We start from the raw sequence: 6,790 nt of genomic DNA, 5'->3' as shown, positions 1-6,790 counted from the left end.
TCTCCTCCTTCCCCCCAAGTCCTAATCCAACTAGGGAAAGGGAGGGGAGTCCTACTCCCGGTAGGAGTAGGACTCCTCCTGCGCGCCTCCTCCTAGGGCCGGCCGCACCCCCCTTGGCTCCTTTATATACGGAGGCAGGGGGCACCCCTAGACACACAGGTTGATCTCTAAGATCGTTCTCTTAGCCGTGTGTGGTGCCCCCTTCCACCATAGTCTTCGATAATATTGTAGTGGTGCTTAGGCAAAGCCCTGCGACAGTTGAACATCAAGATTGTCACCACGCCATTGTGCTGACGGAACTCTTCCTCGACACTTTGCTGTATCGGAGTCTGGGGATCATCATCGAGCTGAACGTGTGCTAGAACTCGAAGGTGCCATAGTTTCGGTGCTTGATCGGTCGGGCCGTGAAGACATACGACTACATCAACCGCGTTGTCATAACGCTTTCGCTGTCGGTCTACGAGGGTACGTAGATCACACTCTCCCCTCTCGTTGCTATGCATCACCATGATCTTGTGTGTGCATAGGAATTTTTTTGAAATTACTACGTTCCCCAATAGTGATATCAGAGCCTAGGTTTTATGCGTAGATGTTATATGCACGAGTAGAACACAAGTGAGTTGTGGGCGATATAAGTCATACTGCTTACCAGCATGTCATACTTTGGTTCAGCGGTATTCTTGGATGAAGCAGCCTGGACCGACATTACGCGTACGCTTACGCGAGACTGGTTCTACCGACGTGCTTTGCACACAGGTGGCTGGCGGGTGTCAGTTTCTCCAACTTTAGTTGAACCGAGTGTGGCTACGCCCGGTCCTTGCGAAGGTTAAAACAGCACCAACTTGACAAACTATCGTTGTGGTTTTGATGCGTAGGTAAGAACGGTTCTTGCTAAGCCCATAGCAACCACGTAAAACTTGCAACAACAAAGTAGAGGACGTCTAACTTGTTTTTGCAGGGCATGTTGTGATATGATATGGTCAAGACGTGATGAAATATAAGTTGTTGTATGAGATGATCATGTTTTGTTGAAGTTATCGGCAACTGGCAAAATCCTTATGGTTGTCTCTGTATTGCATAAGATGCAAGCGCCCAATAATTGCTTTAGTTTATCGCTATGTGATAGCAATAGTTGCAAGAGCAATTGTTGGCGAGACGACCACATGACGACACATTGATATAGATCAAGATGATGGAGATCATGGTGTCATCCCGGTGATGATAGAGATCATGACAGTACTTTGGAGAAGGAAATCAAAGGCGCAAGATGATGATGGCCATATCATGTCACATATTTTGATTGCATATGATGTTTATCTTTTATACATCTTATTTTGCTTAGTTTGATGGTAGCATTTTAAGATGATCTCTCACTAATTATCAAGAAGTGTTCTCCCTGAGTATGCATCATTGCGAAAGTTCTTCGTGCTGAGACACCACGTGATGATCGGGTGTGATAGGCTCTACGTTCAAATAGAACGGGTGCAAAACAGTTGTAGACGCGGAATACTCAGGTTATACTTGACGAGCCAAGCATATACAGATATGGCCTCGGAACACGAAGACCGAAAGGTCGAGCGTGAATCATATAGTAGATATGATCAACATAGTGATGTTCACCATTGAAAACTACTCCATCTCACGTGATGATCGGACATGGTTTAGTTGATTTGGATCACGTGATCACTTAGATGACTAGAGAGATGTCTGTCTAAGAGGGAGTTCTTAAGTAATATGATTAATTGAACTTAAATTTATCATGAACTTAGTCCTGGTAGTATTTTGCAAATCATGTTGTAGATCAATAGCTCGCGTTGTTGCTTCCCTGTGTTTATTTTGATATGTTCCTAGAGAAAATTGTGTTGAAAGATGTTAGTAGCAATGATGCGGATTGGATCCGTAATCTGAGGTTTATCCTCATTGCTGCACAGAAGAATTATGTCCTTGATGCATCGCTAGGTGACAGGCCTATTGCAGGAGCAGATGCAGACGTTATGAACGTTTGGCTAGCTAAATATGATGACTACTTGATAGTTTGGTGCACCATGCTTAATGGCTTAGAATCGGGACTTCAAAGATGTTTTGAACGTCATGGACCATATGAGATGTTCCAGGAATTGAAGTTAATATTTCAAGCAAATACCCGAGTTGAGAGATATGAAGTCTCCAACAAGTTCTATAGCTAAAAGATGGAGGAGAATCGCTCAACTAGTGAGCATGTGCTCAGATTGTCTGGGTACTACAATCGCTTGAATCAAGTGGGAGTTAATCTTCTAGATAAGATAGTGATTGACAGAATTCTCTAGTCACCATCACCAAGTTAGTAGAACTTCGTGATGAACTATAGTATGCAAGGGATGACGAAAACGAATCCCGAGCTTTTCATGATGATGAAATCGATGAAGGTAGAAATCAAGAAAGAGCATCAAGTGTTGATGGTTGAAAAGATCACTAGTTTCAAGAAAAGGGCAAAGGGAAAAGGGGAACTTCAAGAAAAACAGCAAGCAAGTTGCTGCTCAAGTGAAGAAGCCCAAGTCTGGTCCTAAGCCTGAGACTAAGTGCTTCTACTGCAAAGGGACTGGTCACTGGAAGCGGAACTACCCCAAGTGATTGGTGGATAAAAAGGATGGCAAAGTGAACATAAGTATATTTGATATACATGTTATTGATGTGTACTTTACTAGTGTTTATAGCAACCCCTCAGTATTTGATACTAGTTCAGTTGCTAAGAGTAGTAACTCGAAACGGGAGTTGCAGAATGAACAGAGACTAGTTAAGGGTGAAGTGACGATGTGTGTTGGAAGTGGTTCCAAGATTGATATGATCATCATCGCACACTCCCTATACTTTCGGGATTAGTGTTGAACCTAAATAAGTGTTATTTGGTGTTTGCGTTGAGCATAAATATGATTTGATCATGTTTATTGCAATACGGTTATTCATTTAAGTAAGAGAATAAATTGTTGTTCTGTTTACATGAATAAAACCTTATATGGTTACACACCCAATGAAAATGGTTCGTTGGATCTCGATCGTAGTGATACACATATTCATAATATTGAAACCAAAAGATGCAAAGTTAATAATGATAGTGCAACTCATTTGTGGCACTGCCGTTTAGGTCATATTGGTGTAAAGCGCATGAAGAAACTCCATGCTGATGGACTTTTGGAATAACTTGATTATGAATCAGTTGATGCTTACGAACCATGCCTCATGGGCAAGATGACTAAGACTCCGTTCTCCGGAACAATGCAGCAAGCAACAGATTGTTGGAAATCATGCATACTGATGTATGAGGACCGATGAATATTGAAGCTCGCAGCAGGTATCATTATTTTCTGATCTTCACAGATGACTTGAGCAGATATGAGTATATCTACTTGATGAAACACAAGTCTGAAATATTTGAAAAGTTCAAAGAATTTCAGAATGAAGTGGAGAATCATCGTAACAAAAATAAAAGTTTCTATGATATGATCGCAGAAGTAAAATATTTGAGTTACGAGTTTGGCCTTCAGTTAAAACAATGTGAAATAGTTTCACTACTCACGCCACATGGAACACCACAGTGTAATGGTGTGTCCGAATGTCGTAATCGTACTTTACTTGATATGGTGCGATCTATGATGTCTCTTACAGATTTAGCGCTATCGTTTTGGGGTTATGCATTAGAGACAACTACATTCATGTTAAATAGGGCACCATCTAAATCCATTGAGACGACACCGTATGAACTATGGTTTGGCAAGAAACCTAAGCTATCGTTTCTTAAAGTTTGAGGTTGCAATGCTTATGTGAAAAAGTTTCAACCTGATAAGCTCTAACCCAAATCGAAAAAGTGCGTCTTCATAGGATACCCAAAAGAAAATGTTGGGTACACCTTCTATCACAGATCCGAAGGCAATATATTCGTTGCTCATAATGGATCCTTTCTAGAGAAGGAGTTTCTCTCGAAAGAAGTGAGTGGGAGGAAAGTAGAACTTGATGAGGTAACTGTACCTGCTCCCTTATTGGAAAGTAGTTCATCATAGAAATCTGTTCCTGTGACTACTACACCGATTAGTGAGGAAGCTAATGATGATGATCATGTAACTTCAGATCAAGTTACTACCGAAACTCGTAGGTAAACCAGAGTGAGATCCGCACCAGAGTGGTACGATAATCCTGTTCTGGAGGTCATGTTACTTGACCATGACGAGCCTACAAACTATGAGGAAGCGATGATGAGCCCAGATTCCACGAAATGGCTTGAGGCCATGAAATCTGAGATGAGATCCATGTATGAGAACAAAGTATGGACTTTGATTGACTTGCCCAATGAGCGGCGAGCCATTGAGATTAAATGGATCTTCAAGAGGAAGACGGACGCTGATAGTAGTGTTACTATTTACAAAGCTAGAATTGTCACAAAAAGGGTTTTTCGACAAGTTCAAGGTGTTGACTACGATGAGAGTTTCTCACTCGTATCTATGCTTAAGTCTGTCCGAATCATGTTAGCAATTGCCACATTTTATGAAATCTGGCAAATGGATAAACAAAACTGCATTCCTTAATGGATTTATTAAAGAAAAGTTGTATACGATGCAACTAGAAGGTTTTGTCGATCCTAAAGGTGTTAACTAAATATGCAAGCTCCAGCGATCCATCTATGGACTGGTGCAAGCATCTCGGAGTTGGAATATATGCTTTGATAAGTTGATGAAAGCATATAGTTTTATACAGACTTGCGGTGAAGCCTGTATTTACAAGAAAGTGAGTGGGAGCACTATAGCATTTCTAATAAGTATATGTGAACGACATATTGTTGATTGGAAATAATGTATAATTTTCTGGAAAGCATAAAGGAATATTTGAAAGGAGTTTTTCAAAGAAAGACCTCGGTGAAGCTGCTTACATATTGAGCATCAAGATCTATAGAGATAGATCAAGACGCTTGATAAGTTTTTTCAATGAGTACATACCTTGACAAGATTTTGAAGTAGTTCAAAATGGAACAGTCAAAGAAAGAGTTCTTGCCTGTGTTGCAAGGTGTGAAATTGAATAAGACTCAAAGCCCGACCACGGCAGAAGATAGAAAGAGAATGAAAGTCATTCCCTATGCCTCAGCCATAGATTCTATAAAGTATGCCATGCTGTGTACCAGATCTGTTGTATACCCTACACTGTGTTAAGGGAGGGAATACAATAGTGATCTAGGAAGTAGATCACTAGACAACGGTCAAAATTATCCTTAGTGGAATAAGGATATGTTTCTCGATTATGCAGGTGACAAAAGGTTCGTCGTAAAGGGTTACATTGATGCAAACTTTGACACTGATCCAGATGATTCTAAGTCTCAGTCTGGATGCATATTGAAAGTGGGAGCAATTAGCTAGAGTAGCTCCGTGCAGAGCATTGTTGACATAGAAATTTGCAAAATACATACGGATCTGAATATGGCAGACCCGTTGACTAAACTTCTCTCACAAGCAAAACATAATCACACCTAAGTACTCTTTGGGTGTTCATCACATAGGGATGTGAACTAGATTATTGACTCTAGTAAACCCTTTGAGTGTTGGTCACATAATGATGTGAACTATTGGTGTTAAATCACATGGCAATGGGAACTAGATTATTGACGCTAATGCAAGTGGGAGACTGAAGGAAATATGCCCTAGAGGCAATAATAAAGTTATTATTTATTTCCTTATTTCATGATAAATGTTTATTATTCATGCTAGAATTGTATTAACCGGAAACATAATACATGTGTGAATACATAGACAAATAGAGTGTCACTAGTATGCCTCTACTTGACTAGCTCGTTAATTAAAGATGGTTATGTTTCCTAACCATAGACAAAGAGTTGTTGTTTGATTAACGGGATCACATCATTAGGAGAATGATGTGATTGACTTGACCCATTCCGTTAGCTTAGCACTCGATCGTTTAGTATGTTGCTATTGCTTTCTTCATGACTTATACATGTTCCTATGACCATGAGATTATGCAACTCCCATTTACCGGAGGAACACTTTGTGTGCTACCAAACGTCACAACGTAACTGGGTGATTATAAAGGAGCTCTACAGGTGTCTCCAAAGGTACATGTTGGGTTGGCGTATTTCGAGATTAGGATTTGTCACTCCGATTGTCGGAGAGGTATCTCTGGGCCCTCTCGGTAATGCACATCACATAAGCCTTGCAAGCATTGCAACTAATGAGTTAGTTTCGAGATGATGTATTACGGAACGAGTAAAGAGACTTGCCGGTAACGAGATTGAACTAGGTATTGAGATACCGACGATCAAATCTCGGGCAAGTAACATACCGATGACAAAGGGAACAACGTATGTTGTTATGCGGTCTGACCGATAAAGATCTTCGTAGAATATGTGGGAGCTAATATGAGCATCCAGGTTCCGCTATTGGTTATTGACCGGAGACGTGTCTCGGTCATGTCTACATTGTTCTCAAACCCGTAGGGTCCGCACGCTTAAGGTTTCGATGACAGTTATATTATGAGTTTATGAGTTTTGATGTATCGAAGTTAGTTCAGAGTCCCGGATGTGATCACGGACATGACGAGGAGTCTCGAAATGGTCGAGACATAAAGATTGATATATTGGAAGCCTATGTTTGGACATCGGAAGTGTTCCGGGTGAAATCGGCATTTTACCGGAGTACCGAGAGGTTACCGGAACCCCCCAGTAACCTAATGGGCCTTAATGGGCCTAGTGGAGGAAGAGGAGAGGAGGCCTAGGGGCTGCCGCGCGCCTCTCCCCCCAAGTCCGAATTGGACAAGG

Source organism: Triticum dicoccoides, chromosome 5A (genome assembly GCF_002162155.2).
Source record: "Triticum dicoccoides isolate Atlit2015 ecotype Zavitan chromosome 5A, WEW_v2.0, whole genome shotgun sequence".
Lineage (NCBI taxonomy): Eukaryota > Viridiplantae > Streptophyta > Magnoliopsida > Poales > Poaceae > Triticum > Triticum dicoccoides.
This window is presented reverse-complemented; position numbering follows the sequence as displayed.